This window comes from Heterodontus francisci, chromosome 7 (assembly GCF_036365525.1).
Source record: "Heterodontus francisci isolate sHetFra1 chromosome 7, sHetFra1.hap1, whole genome shotgun sequence".
NCBI classification, from domain to species: Eukaryota; Metazoa; Chordata; class Chondrichthyes; order Heterodontiformes; family Heterodontidae; genus Heterodontus; species Heterodontus francisci.
In genome coordinates, this window is record NC_090377.1 from 16,436,925 (window position 1) to 16,451,456 (window position 14,532).

At 43.8% G+C, this 14,532-nt stretch overlaps 1 protein-coding gene across 2 annotated transcripts in view; it reads left to right on the forward strand.

Annotated features, from left to right (window-relative positions):
* The window catches only part of sema5ba (sema domain, seven thrombospondin repeats (type 1 and type 1-like), transmembrane domain (TM) and short cytoplasmic domain, (semaphorin) 5Ba), a 340,802-nt gene that overhangs the window by 100,292 nt on the left and 225,978 nt on the right, over positions 1 to 14,532 (forward strand). For both annotated transcript variants that reach the window (XM_068034843.1, XM_068034844.1), the window contains exon 2: positions 12,175 to 12,228. The gene's annotated coding sequence lies outside the window, so the exon portion shown is untranslated. The remainder of the gene's footprint in view (positions 1 to 12,174; positions 12,229 to 14,532) is intronic.

The following is a 14,532-nucleotide window of genomic DNA, read 5'->3' on the forward strand; positions in this document are numbered from 1 at the left end:
CTTGTATGAACATATAAATTAGGCGCAGGAGTAGGTCACTCGGCCCTTTGAGCCTGCTCCGCCATTCAATGTGTTCATGGCAGAACTGATTGCTCCACATTTCCACCTACCCGCGATAACCTTCCACCCCCTTGCTTATCAAGAATCTATCTACCTCTGCCTTAAAAATATACAAACACTCTGCTTCCACTGCCTTTTGAGGAAGAGAATTCCAAAGACTCACGACCCTCTGAGAGAAGAAATTTCTCCTCATCACTGTCTTAAATGGGCGACCCCTTATTTTTAAACAGTGACCCCCCTGGTTTTAGATTCTCCTGCTAGGGGAAACATCCTTTCCACATCCATCCTGTCAAGACCCCTCAGGATCTTACATGGTTCAGTAAAGTCGCCTTTTACTCTTCTAAATTCCAGCGGATACAAGCCTAGCCTGTCCAATCTTTCCTCGTAAGACAGCCCACCCATTCCAGGTATTTGTCTAATGAATCTTCTCTGTACTGCTTCCAATGCATTTAGATCCTTCCTTAAATAAGGAGACCAGTACTGTACACGGTACTCCAGAGGTGGTCTCACCAATGCCCCGTATAGCTGAAGCATAACCTCCCTACTTTTGTATTCAATTCTCCTCAAGATTCATGCACAAGGACACCCAGATCCCCCTGTATCTCAGAGCTCCACAATCTCTCACCATTTAGATATTATGCTTTTTTATTCTTCCTGCCAAAGTGGACAGTTTCCCACTTTCCCACTTTCTCACTTTCCCACATTATACTCCATTTGCCAGGTCTTTACCCACTCACTTAACCTATCTATATCCCTTTGTAGCCCCCTTATATGCTCTTCACAACTTACTTTCCTACCTATCTTTGTGTCATCAGCAAATTTAGCAACCATACCTTCGGTCCCTTCATCTAAGTCATTTATAGAAATTGTAAAAGGTTGAGGCCCCAGCACAAATCCTTGTGGCACACCACTCATTACATTTTGCCAACCAGAAAATGGCTCATTAATGCCTACTCTCTGTTTCCTGTTAGCTAGCCAATCTTCTATCCATGCCAATCTGTTATCCCCTACACCATGAGCTTTTATTTTCTGCAATAACCTTGGATGTGGTACTTTATCAAATGCCTTCTGGAAACCTAAGTACAGTACATCCATCGGTTCCCCTTTATCCACAGCAGATGTAACTCCCTCAAAGAACTCCAATAAATTGGTTAAACTTGATTTCCCTTTCACAAAACCACGTTGACTCTGCCTAATTACCTTGAATTTTTCTAAATACCCTGCTATAACTTCTTTAATAATAGCTTCTAACATTTTCCCTAAGACAGATGTTAAGCTAACTGGCCTGTAGTTTCTTGCTTTCTGTCTCCCTCCTTTTTGAATAAAGAGTTACATTCGCTATTTTCCAATCTAACGGAACCTTCCCTGAATCTAGGGAATTTTGGAAAATTAAAACTAACGCATCAACTATCGCACTAGCCACAGCTTTTAACACCCTAGGCTGAAGTCCATCAGGACCCAGGGACTTGTCAGCCCGCAGCTCCAACAATTTGTTCAGTACCACTTCCCTGGTGATTGTAATTTTCATGAGTTCCTCCCTCCCTTCTATTTCCTGACTTACAGCTAATGCTGGGATGTTATTTGTATCCTTAATAGTGAAGACCGATGCAAAGTATCTGTTCACTTCATCTACCATCTCCTTATCGCCCATTATTAATTTCCCAGGCTCACTTTCTAACGGACCAACACTCACTTTGTTAACTTTTCTTTTTTAAGTATTTATAGAAACTCTTACTCTCTGTCTTAATATTTCTAGCTAGCTTTCTCTTGTACTCTAATTTTACCTTCCTTATCAATCTTATTGTCATTCTTTGGTGTTTTTTACATTCTATCCAATCTTCTGACCTGCCTCCCATCTTTGTGCTATTATAGGCTTTTTCTTTAAGTTTGATACTATCATTAGCTGTTTTAGTTAACCACGGATGGCGGGTCCCACCTTTGGAATTTTTCTTTCTCGTTGAAATGTATCTGTTCTTTGTATTCTGAAATATCCCCTTAAATGTCTGCCATGGCATCTCTATTGATCTATCCTTTAACCTAATTTGCCACTTCATTTTAGCTAGCTCTGCTTTCAAGCCCTCATAATTGCCCTTATTTAAGTTTAAAATACTAGTCTTGGACCCACTCTTCTCTTCCTCAAACTGAATGTATAATTTAATCATATTATGATCGCTACAACTATCACCAGTAACCTGTCTCTAGATGCAGAAATCAACAAGCGCATGGGTAAGGCTTCCACTGCTATGTCCAGACTGGCCAAGAGAGTGTGGGAAAATGGCGCACTGACACGGAACACAAAAGTCCGAGTGTATCAGGCCTGTGTCCTCAGTACCTTGCTCTACGGCAGCGAGGCCTGGACAACGTATGCCAGCCAAGAGCGACGTCTCAATTCATTCCATCTTCGCTGCCTTCGGAGAATACTTGGCATCAGGTGGCAGGACTATATCTCCAACACAGAAGTCCTTGAAGCGGCCAACACCCCCAGCTTATACACACTACTGAGTCAGCGGCGCTTGAGATGGCTTGGCCATGTGAGCCGCATGGAAGATGGCAGGATCCCCAAAGACACATTGTACAGCGAGCTCGCCACTGGTATCAGACCCACCGGCCGTCCATGTCTCCGTTATAAAGACGTCTGCAAACGCGACATGAAATCGTGTGACATTGATCACAAGTCGTGGGAGTCAGTTGCCAGCATTCGCCAGAGCTGGCGGGCAGCCATAAAGACAGGGCTAAATTGTGGCGAGTCGAAGAGACTTAGTAGTTGGCAGGAAAAAAGACAGAGGCGCAAGGGGAGAGCCAACTGTGCAACAGCCCCAACAAACAAATTTCTCTGCAGCACCTGTGGAAGAGCCTGTCACTCCAGAATTGGCCTTTATAGCCACTCCAGGCGCTGCTTCACAAACCACTGACCACCTCCAGGCGCGTATCCATTGTCTCTCGAGATAAGGAGGCCCAAAAGAGAAAGAGATCGCTACTACCTAGGGGCACCTTAACTATGAGGTCATTAGAGTCGTAGAGTTATCCAGCTCAGAAACAGGCCCTTCAGCCATTGTGTTCGTGCCAGCCATCAAGCCTATCTATTCTAATCCCATTTTCCAGAACTTGGCCCATAACCTTGTATGCTATGGCGTTTCAAGTGCTCATCTAGATACTTCTTAAATGTTGTGAGGATTCCTGCCTCTACCACCCCTTCATACAGTGTGTTAATTAATTAATCCTATCTCATTGCACAATACCAGGTCTAGCATAAAAGCAAAATACTGCGATGCTGGAAATCTGAAATAAAAACAAGAAATGCTGGAACTGCTCAGCAGGTCTTGGCAGCATCTGTGAAAAGAGAAGCAGAGTTAACGTTTCGGGTCAGTGACCCTTCTTCGGAACTGACAAATATTAGAAAAGTCACAGGTTATAAGTAAGTGAGGTGGGGGTGGGGCAAGAGATAACAAAGGAGGTCTAGATTGGACCAGGCCACATAGCTGACCAAAAGGTCACGGAGCAAAGGCAAACAATATGTTAATGGTGTGTTGAAAGACAAAGCATTAGTACAGATTAGGTGTTAATACACTGAATAAGGTGAACAAGGTAAAAGAGACAAACGAAAATCCCGTCGGAGCGAAGAGCAGAACTTCTTCAAGGTAGGCATTCCTGGAAGAGAAGTGGCAGTGAATTAAACACTAAAATAAAAGCAAAATACTGCGGATGCTGGAAATCTGAAATAAAAACAAGAAATGCTGGAACCACTCAGCATAGCCTGCTCTCTGGTTGGCTTCAGAACGTATTGTTCCAAGAAATTATCCCAAAAACATTCTATGTACTTCTCATCTAGTCTACCTCTGCCCATCTGATTTTTTCAGTCTATACGTAGGTTAAAATCCCCCATAATTATCGCTGTACCTTTCTGATAAGCTGCCATTATTTCTTCCTTTGTACCCCGTCCTACAGTGTGGTTAATGTTAGGTGGACTGTAAACCACTCCCACAAGTCACTTTTTGCCTTTATGATTTCTCATCTCTACCCAAACTGCTTCTACATCCTGGTCTTCTGAACTTAGGTCATCCCTCTCCATTGCACTAATACCATCATTAATTAACAGAGCCACCCCTCCACCTTTTCCTAGCTTCCTGTCCTTCCTAGATGTCACGTACCCTTCAATATTCAGGTCCTAATCTATGTCGTCCTGCAGCCATGTCTCTGTAATGGCTATCAGATCGTACTTATTTATTTCTATTTGTGCTCTCGGTTCATCTGTTTTGTTTCGAATGCTACGTGCATTCAGATACTGAGCCTTTAGTTTTGTCCTTTTTATTATTTTTGTAACTTCGAGCCTTATCTGTTGATTTACACTTAGATTTGTACACTCTGTCCCTTCCTGTCACGGTTTGTTTATCATTTCCCTTATTATTACCTTTCTCTCTTGTCTTGTCTCTACTCCTTGATTTACCATATCTTCCCAAATTTGATCCTTTGCCCCCACTATTCAGTTTAAAACCCTCTCTACTTCCTTAGTTATGCGGCTCACTGGACCACTGGCTCCAGCACTGTTCAGGTGTAGACCGTCCCAACAGTATAGCTTTCCCCAATACTGGTGCCAGTGCCCCACAAAATGGAACCCACTTCTACCACACCAGTCTTTGAGCCACACATTAATTTCTCTATTCTTATTTTCCCTATGCCAATTTGCACATGGCTCAAGTTCTGCTTCATAATTTGGTGCCTAGTTCCTCATACTGACTATGCAGAACCTCTTTCCTTGTCCTGCCTATGTCATTGGTACCTACATGGACCACGATGACTGGATCCTCCCCCTCCCACTGTAAGCTCCTCTCCAGCCCTGAGCAGATGTCCGGAACCCTGGCACCGGGCAGGCAACACAGCCTCCTGGACTCTCACTCTTTGCTGCAGAGAACAGTGTCAATCCCTGTAACTATACTGTCCCCAACTACCACTACATTCCTTTTTTCTCCCTCCACTTGAATGGCTTCCTGTATCATAGTCCCATGGTCAGGTTGCTGATCCACCCTCACTCTCATCCAAACAAGCTGAAATAACTTCAAACCTGTTGGACAATCGCGAAGGCTGAGGTTCCTGCACTCCTGCCCTCTGGGTCCCCTTACCTGCCTCAGCTGCAGCCACACTCTCCTGTCCCTGACCATTGACCAAATTAGAAGACCCTATCCTGAGGGGTGTGACCACCTCCTGGTACAAAATATCCAGGTAACCTTCCCCCTCCCTGATGTGTCACAGTATCTGCAGCTCAGACCCCAGTTCAATGACTCTGAGCCGAAGCTGTTCGAGCCGCAAACACTTACTGCAGACATGTTTGCCCTGGATCACACTGGCATCCAGGAGCTCCCACATGCTGCAGCCGTGACACATCACCTGTCCTGCCATCCTTAATGTGTTTTAATTAACTACTTAATTATTTTATTCAATAATTTATTTTATTTTCCTTTTATTATGTATTTTATTAAGCTTGCCACTAGTTCCTTTACTATTTTAAACATTAAGATTAGAATGGACCTTAACCACTTACCTGATACTCACCAAACAGGTAGCTTCTTTCCAAACCAATCACCTACCTGCTTACCTGTGATGTCACAGCTTACCAGGTACTCCAAACAGCTCCTTCCACTGCACCGAAGCAAGAACCAAATATTGGAGGGTTAAGAGTACAAAAGAAAGGAAAAATGCAGCACCTCTGCCTTCTTCACCGAACTTGCCATTCACCAAACTCGAATCTCCACACTCAGCTGTTAATCTGCACTCTGTGAATCTAACAGACATGACCAATGATAATAAAGCTTTGCCAATACTAATAATCCTTACTACTATTAGTAAACCTTACAAATACTGATAAACCTTAATAATACTTAATGCAGCTTATGTATTAAGCTGATCTAATTTGAACTAATAGACTCACTACTGCTCTCTCTCACTCTGTATTATAAAATTTGCTTTAGTGTTTAGTTTATATAGTCATAAATCGAGAAAGTGTTATTGCAGGTTTGACTTAAATTAAATTAAAAGCTTACCTGGATATGTCACTCTGATGTTACTTTTTGATTTTTTTTCTCTGCTCTGCTCCCTCTCTCTTTCTCTCTCACTCTGTCTGGCTTCAGTCTGCAACTGTGGGCTTTTGGCGTGCTTTTTAAACCTCCACTCCCACCGTGATCCTCTCTCTCTTGCCCTGTCTCCAGACCAGAAGACTCTGTAAAGCCTGTCCACCACCTGCAAGGCACAAGTCAGGAGTGTGATGGAATACTCACCGCTTGCCTGGATGAGTGCAGCTTCAACAACACTCAAGAAGCTTGATACCATACTTGCGGCCCGCCTGATTGGCACCCCATCCACCACCTTAAACATTCACTCCCTCCACCACCGGCACACAGTAGCAGCAGTGTGTACCATATACAAGATGCACTGCAGCAACACACCAAGGCTCCTTTGACAGCACCTTCCAAACCCGTGACCTCTACCACCTAGAAGGACAAGGGCAATAGACACATGGGAACCTGAAGTTCCCCTCCAAGCCGCACACCATCCTGACTTGGAACTATATTGCCTATTCTTCACTGTTGCTGGGTCAAAATCCTGGAACTTACTCCCGAACAGCATTGGGGGTGTACCTACCCCACATGGATTGCAGCGGTTCAAGAAGGCGGCTCACCACCACCTTCTCAAGGGCAATAAATAGGCTATAAATGCTGGCCTTACCAGTGATACCAACATTCCATGAGCGAAACTTTGAAAAAAACGTTCATTTCCCAGCTTCTGATGATTCGAACTGATCTCAAACCATTGACCCAGTCAAGTCTGAGCTGGACTTTCTTGGCCAATGCCTGCTGTACTCTGATAGAACCAATTGCACTGAGTAAGACAGGGAGGGGAATATCAGCCAGGGTTCTCATTCCCAATTCCTATCCAGCTGGATAGTGCGGACACCAGGTTTGGCAGGATTTGGATTGACTGTGAGGTGCCCCAGGAGGAATAGCCTGCTACTACTATGTGAAGAAAAGTCCCCCCTTCCAGGTACCGGAAGGCGACAGTGTCCAGGAACCATATCCCAGCATGTTCAGGAGAGGAAGAGTGATGCATTTGGTAGTCTTTCAAATAAACTGCACAGATAATACTGCTGCCCGAGCTTTGGTTCAAAGTGCAGGTTGCAATTATGTTGTTCACAGACTGGGTTAATGCCAACGGAAGATAACAATCAGCTCATTATTATCTCAAATTAAGCTTACAAACACTGTGAAACCTCTTTCACCCGCGATCTGTAGGAATGCTTTGAGATTCAGACTCCGAAGCGCAGGAATTCCTGAGAAAGAAAGTGGGGGAGGGCAAAAGAAAGGATTAGATAATTGCATGCAAATTAGCAGAGTGGGTGAATTCCAAGCCCTTGCTTCCCAGCTACCTAATCCTGTTCATAAAGGGCTCGTGCGTGTCGCAGATTAGATTGGACGACTTAGCCATCTGCTGGTCACATGGATCTGAGGAGATTTTCCAATATAAAAATAATTACTTTTGTTTGTGTGGTTCAACTCTCTTCCTATTGTACCAGGGAGGTCGAGGGGCATTACCAGCTGCTTTTTCAGAATCACAGAACTGTTACAGAATAGAAGGAGGCCATTTGGCCCATCGTGTCTGCACCGGCTCTCCCAAACAGCAACATAGTGCTACTCCCCGCCTTCTCCTCGTGGCCCTGCACATTCTTCCTTTTCAGATAACAATCTAATTCCCTTTTGAATGCCATGATTGAAACTACCTCCACCACACTCTCAGGCAGTGCATTCCAGATCCCAACCACTCACTGTGTGAAAAAGTTGTTCTCATTGTTTCTTTTGCCAATTACCTTAAATCTGTGCTCTCTTGTTCTTGATCCTTCCACCAATGGGAACAGTTTTTCCCTATCTACCCTGTCCAGGCCCTCATGATTTTGAACACCTCTATCAAATCTCCTCTCAACTTTCTCTTCTCTAAAGAAAACAATCCCAACTTCTCTAATCTATCCACATAACTGAAGTTCCTCAACATTGGAACCATTCTCATGAGCCTTTTCTACACTCTCTGCAATGCCTTCACACCTTTCCTAAAATGTGGCATCCAGAACTGGACATAATATTCCAGTTGAGGCCAACCAGTGTTCTACACAAGTTTAATGTAAAGCCTTGGGTACTGTATGCTTTACTAATCGCGCTCTCAACCTGTCCTGTAACCTTCAATGACTTATGCACCTATATGCCCAGGTCCCTCTGCTCCTGCACACCCTTTAGAATTGCACCCTTTAGTTTATGTTGTCTCTCCATGTTCTTCCTACCAAAATGAATCATTTCACACTTCTCTGCATTAAATTTCAGCTGCCACCCCATTCCACCAACTTGTCCATGTCCTTTTGAAGTTCTACACTATCTTCCTCTCAGTTCACAATGTTCCCAAGTTTCATATCATCCACAAATTTTGAAATTATCCCTTGTACACCAAGATCTAGGTCATTAATATATATCAGGAACAGCAAGGGTCCTAACACCGACCCTTGGGGAACTCTACTACAAACCTTCTTCCAGTCTGAAAAACATCCATTAACTACTACTCTCTGTTTCTTGTCACCCAGCCAATTTTGTATCCATGTTGCTACTGTTGCTTTCATTCCATGAGCTGTAACTTTGGGAGAGCCAACTGTGCAACAGCCCCGACAAACAAATTTCTCTGCAGCACCTGTGGAAGAGCCTGTCACTCTAGAATTGGCCTTTATAGCCACTCCAGGCGCTGCTTCACAAACCACTGACCACCTCCAGGCACGTATCCATTGTCTCTCGAGATAAGGAGGTCCAAAAGAAGAAGAACTTTGCTCACAAGTCTGCTGTGTGGCACTTTATCAACTGCTTTTTGAAAGTCCATGCACACCACATCAATGACATTGCCCTGGTCAACTTTACCTCATCAAAAAACTCCAGCAGTTAGTTAAGCAAGATTTTCCCTTCATAAATCTGTGCTGGCTAATTAAACTGCATTAGCCCAAGTGACTATTAATTTTGTCTGGAATTATCGTTTCTAGAAGCTTCCTCACCACCGAGGTTAAACTGTGGTTGCTGGGCTTATCTTTACAACATCTTTTGAACAAGGGGGTAACATTTGCAATTTTCCAGCTCTCTGGCACCACCCCTGAATCTAAGGAAGACTGGAAAATTATTGCCAATGTATTTATCCAATTGAAGCTGTTACCACCACTCGATCAAGCAATGCTTTGCAAACCCTAAGAACTCGTTTGCAAAAATGTTATTCCTCATGTCGCCTCCAGTTCTTTTGCCAGTCACCTTAAATCTGTGCCGTCTGGTTACTGAACCATAGAACCATAGAAAAATTACGGCACAGAAGGGGGCCGTTCAGCCTGTAGTGTCCGTGCTGGCCGAGAAAACGAGCCGCCCAATCTAATCCCACCTTCCAACACCTGGTCCATAGTTTTGCCGGTTACAGCACTTCAGGTGAATGTCCAGATACTTTTTAAAAGAATTGAGGGTTTCTGCCTCCACCACCATTCCTTGCAGTGAATTCCAGACACCAACCACCTCTGGGTGAAAAAGTTTTTCCTCATGTCCCCTCTAATCCTTCTACCAATCACCTTAAGTCTGTGCCGCCTGGTAATTGACCTCTCCACTGGGGGAAACGGGTCCTTCCTGTCTACTCTATGTAGGCCCCTCATAATTTTGTACACCTCAATTAAGTCACCCTTCAGCCTCCTCTGTTCGAAGGAAAACAACCTTAGCCTATCCAAACTTTCCTCATAGCTGCAATTTTGAGCCTTGGCAACATTCTTGTAAATCTTCTCTACACTCTCTCCAGAGCAATTATGTCCTTCCTGTAATGCGGTGACCAGAACTGTACACAATACTCCAGCTGACAACCAGTCTGCCATGTGGGACCTTGTCAAATGCCTGACTAAAATCCATGTAGACCACATCCACTGCACTTCCCTCATCAATCCTTCTTGTTACTTCCTCAAAAAACTCAATTAAGTTAGTAAGACATGACCTTCCCTTAACAAATTCATGCTGTCTATCCCTGATTAATCTGTGCCTTTCTAAGTAGCAGTTTATCCTGACAGAATAGATTCTAACAATTTACCCACCACTGAGGTCAGACTGACCAGCCTGTATTTATTTGGCCTATCCCTCATACCCTTTTTAAACAATGGTACAACATTCGCAGACCTCTCCTGTATCTAGTGAGGATTTGAAGATGATCCTCAGCACATCTGCTATTTCCTCTCTGGCTTCCTTTAACAACCTGGGATGCAATCCATCCGGCCCTGGTGATTTATCCATTTTCAAAGATGTCAGACCCTCTAGTACTTCCTCTCTCATTATGTTTTTCGTATCTAATATTTCATACTCCTCTTTAACTACAATGTCTACATCAACCGTCTCTGTGAAGACAGAGACAAAAAACTCATTAAGAACCCTGCCCACATCTTCTGCATCCATGCATAAGTTCCCTTGTATATCTCTGATGGGCCCTACCCTTTCCTTAGTTATCCTCTTGCTCTTAATGTACTGATAAAACAACTTTGGTTTGACCCTGGAAAAGTTTCTATTTATTTACTCTATATAAACCTTTCCTGATTTTGAACACCTCCATCAAATCTCCTCTGAACCTTCTCTGCTCTAAGGGGTACAATCCCAGGTTCTCCGGTCTCTCCACATTACTGTAATTCTGCATCCCTGGAACCATTCCAGTAAATCGTGGAGAGTGAGAAAGAGGAACAGTGATCATGCATCAGACAATTTTTTCAGGATTGAAAGTATGTTGCACTCACTTTATTATTTTACGCACTTTGGGTTTCAGGTCCTTGATTGTCCTTCCCTCCCCCATCCCTCCGCCCCTTCCCTCCCCCCATCATAGTTTCTCCAGGTCGTCTCTTGCACACTGCCTCCAATATTGGCAATGAAAAGAATGAAATAAATAAACTGGTTTCCTATTGGGTTGCTATGGTCTTAGCTGTTTAAGGCTAAACTGAATCTAAAGTGTATCATAACGCTGTGTGACTCTGTGCATAACTGTGAACAAATACCCAGGACGGTTGTACACAGAGTGAGAAGACCTGCGAACGGAATACTTTTTAAAAATTGCCGTACAAGGCACTGATACATCAGTGTCTTTCATACTAAATGGTCTCGGTCACATCTCCAGGTTTGACTGACTGCTTGAACGTGACACTTGCTTACCTGGTTGTCGTGGTAACTCTCTGATCATTAAAACAGTTTCGATACACTTTATTGGATCTACTTTACAACAAAAAAAGGCCTCTAGGAGTAGCTCGAAATAAATTGCATCAATTTTGTTGAGACATTTTGAGCCCGTGATTGTTTTGTTCAGGGCAAGGTCATTTTTACTGCGTTTGGGATTTCTCATAGAAACCTGCGGTGCTCGGGCACATCAAGCTATATTACGCCAGGTATGTATAGCAAGTCACAGGATTTGTTATGGGATGTTGCACCATAACAAGTCATGTGCTGAGTTTAGGGTAATCTGGTGGTTACAGTACCCAGAGCTGTGAGTTCACAGTCGGACCATTGGTAAATTGTGGAAATGAATTCATTGAAATAAATTTGTGTTCTGGTTTCAAGGGGAAAAGAATGACCATACAAACGGCCAGACTGTGATTTAAAACCCAACTGAATGCCTTCAGGGGATTAGCGTATTGCTGGTTGTGGGAGCTTGCTGTGCGCAAATTGGTTGCCGCATTGCCTACATTACAACAGAGACTCAGCTTAATTTGCTACAAAGTGCGTTGGGACGTCCTGAGGTCGTGGGAGGGATTCCTCTTTCTTCCCACTCTCTCTGCTGACCCTTGTGAATGTGCTCACTCGGGTGAGATATGGAGATAGCTCAGTGCCTGTTGAACAACACTCAGCATGAAGTAACACCTTCTGAGAGGGATGGAGGCCAATTAATTCAGTTCATATTGTTACATCGGTGTTAAAGCAAATTCCATGGGTTGTTACTTGATCCTTCACTGTTGATGTTGAAAGTCCCTTTTGTTGGGTGCCCTCATCCTCTTATATGTTTCAAACTGAAGGAGCCATTTTACCAAAATTCTACCACTTTCTATTACAGGTTATACGGGAGCATACAAGACAAGAGTTACAACACATTTGTGATGCAGCTACGGTAAGAGTTTAAAACCCTTTCTGTTTTAGCATAGTTAAGTCCTGTCTTGGTTTCATTAGTCAGTGCGCCATCATTAGTCATCCCAATTTACCATGCCCCATTGTGGGCAAGCCATGGAGAATTAGTTGGCTTTTTCTCTGGTCACATAGCTCCTATTCATTTGTAAAAGAGAGGGCCCCAGCGGCAGAAACTTGGCAAATCAGACACAGAGAGCATTCATCGAAAGGGGAAAGTGACTCAATGAGGAAGAAGAGAGCTGTGTGTGAAGACTTTGAAAGGTATGATGAGGTATGTTAACCATGACAATGTATCTGATGAAGTGGTTGGATAGAACCAGGTACATTTAGAGTGAAAGAGGAAACAACCGGTGTGTTGAGTGAGAGAATTGATTGTTAGAGTTGCAATGTGCTTGTTGCCCAAGTCGTTGTTATGTTTTTGTATCTCTTTCTCCGCTTTCCCTCTCCTGAATCCGCTCGCGGGTGGTAGAGCACAGACTCAGGGACTTTGATGGCTACCGTACTTATTACTCTCCCTCGGACTAAGTGATGGTATTCGGTGAGCATTCAGTCGTGGGAGGAAGCATCTCTCAGTTGAACTTAATGCAGTTTTTCTTTGTTTTTTTTCATGGTATGTGGGCATCGCTGTCAAGGCCAGCATTTATTGCCCTTCCCTAATTGCTCCTGAGAAGGTGGTGGTGAACTGCCCTGAACTGTTGCATTCTATCTGGGGTAGGTACACCAGCAACTGCTTGACCCAGTGACGGTGAAGGAATGGTGATATAGTTCCAAGTCAGGATGGTGTGTGGCTTGGAGGGGAACTTGCAGCTGGTGGTGTTCCCATGCATCTGTTGCCCTTGTCCTTCGAGGTAGTCAAGATTATGGGTTTGGAGTTCTCTGCACACACTATCCAGCCGGGGACAGTGGAATCCTGGCTGGTGGTTTGCTGGTTCTGCTCATCCTTTGTCCTCCATGACCCGTGGCAAGAATTGTAAAGTAGAACTCAGCAAAGGTAACTAGATCACCAACGCACATCCCTTGGAGCAGTAAGGAGCAAATTCATGCCAGCGTCACAGGAGAGTTTCCAAATTTGAACATCAGTCTGGAGTGCAGGCATGTTCCTGCAGGAATAGAATGCATTGGCCTGGGGTGCATATCATTTACCTGCACTCTTGATTCACCAAGGAATGGTGAGCAAGACAGCCCAGAACAGGAAAGAAATTTTTTAAGTCGAATGAGAAATTAATTGGCTTCGCCACAGAAAATAGGAGAGTGAATACACATGAACCTGGTGTGGCACTGAACCAAAGGGACAACAGAGTCCCAGGTTGTATTACTTGCTGTGCGCCCAGCTGGTTGATCTCCGCCTAACACTACAATCGGCCTCAGTGCCCCCCAGATTAGGGAGGGGAAAATGTTTAACTAGGGTTCCTACACCCAATCATTGGGCAAAATATTTAAAGTGTGCAGTCATCAGGTGAGGAGAGGATCAGACTCAGATGTGATGCTAGTGCTCCCTGCCTAGCTTCACACAGGAGGCACACAGAATTACATAGGATTTTACAGCACAGAAACAGGCCATTCAGCCCAACAGATCTATGCTGGTACAGATACTGCACACAGACCTTCTCCTACTGTACCTCATCTGGCCCTATCAACACATTCTTATCTTCCTTTCTCCCTCATGTGCTTTACCTAGCTTCCCCTTAAATGCAACTGAGCTATTTACCTATCAACCTCTCCCTGTGGTAGCGAGTTCCACATTCTAGCCACTCTCTGGGTAAAGAGGTTTCTCATGAATTCCAATTTGGAATTGCTTGTGACTATCTTATATTTATAGTTTTGGTCTTTCCCACAAGTGGTAACGTTTTTTCCATGTCCACTTTCTCAAACCCCGTTTGTAATTTTAATGACCAGTATTGGGTTATCTCCTCTTTTCTACAGATGATTCTACAGAAAAGAGGCCTGGCCTGGCAATCATACTTGATAGCTATAACCTCTCAGTTCTGATTTTTTCCTATTAAATCTATTTTGCAACTTCCTTCAGTGCTTCTATATCTTTAGGATATGAAGTAAGAGACCAGCCTGAGACTGTATCTTGAGGGAAGGAAATTGAAAAGAAAATGTTATCAAATTCAGCAAGAGTAAAAAGAACCATTTGTGCTAAAACGGCATTTACCTCTGAGACCATTTTATTCTTAGGTCAAACTAATGGATTGTATTAGTTGCTGGTGTTTGGATCAGTCCTTAAGCACTGCTGTGGTTGTGAAAGGGTTAATACTTGGGACACTGCTAGTTTCTGATTCTC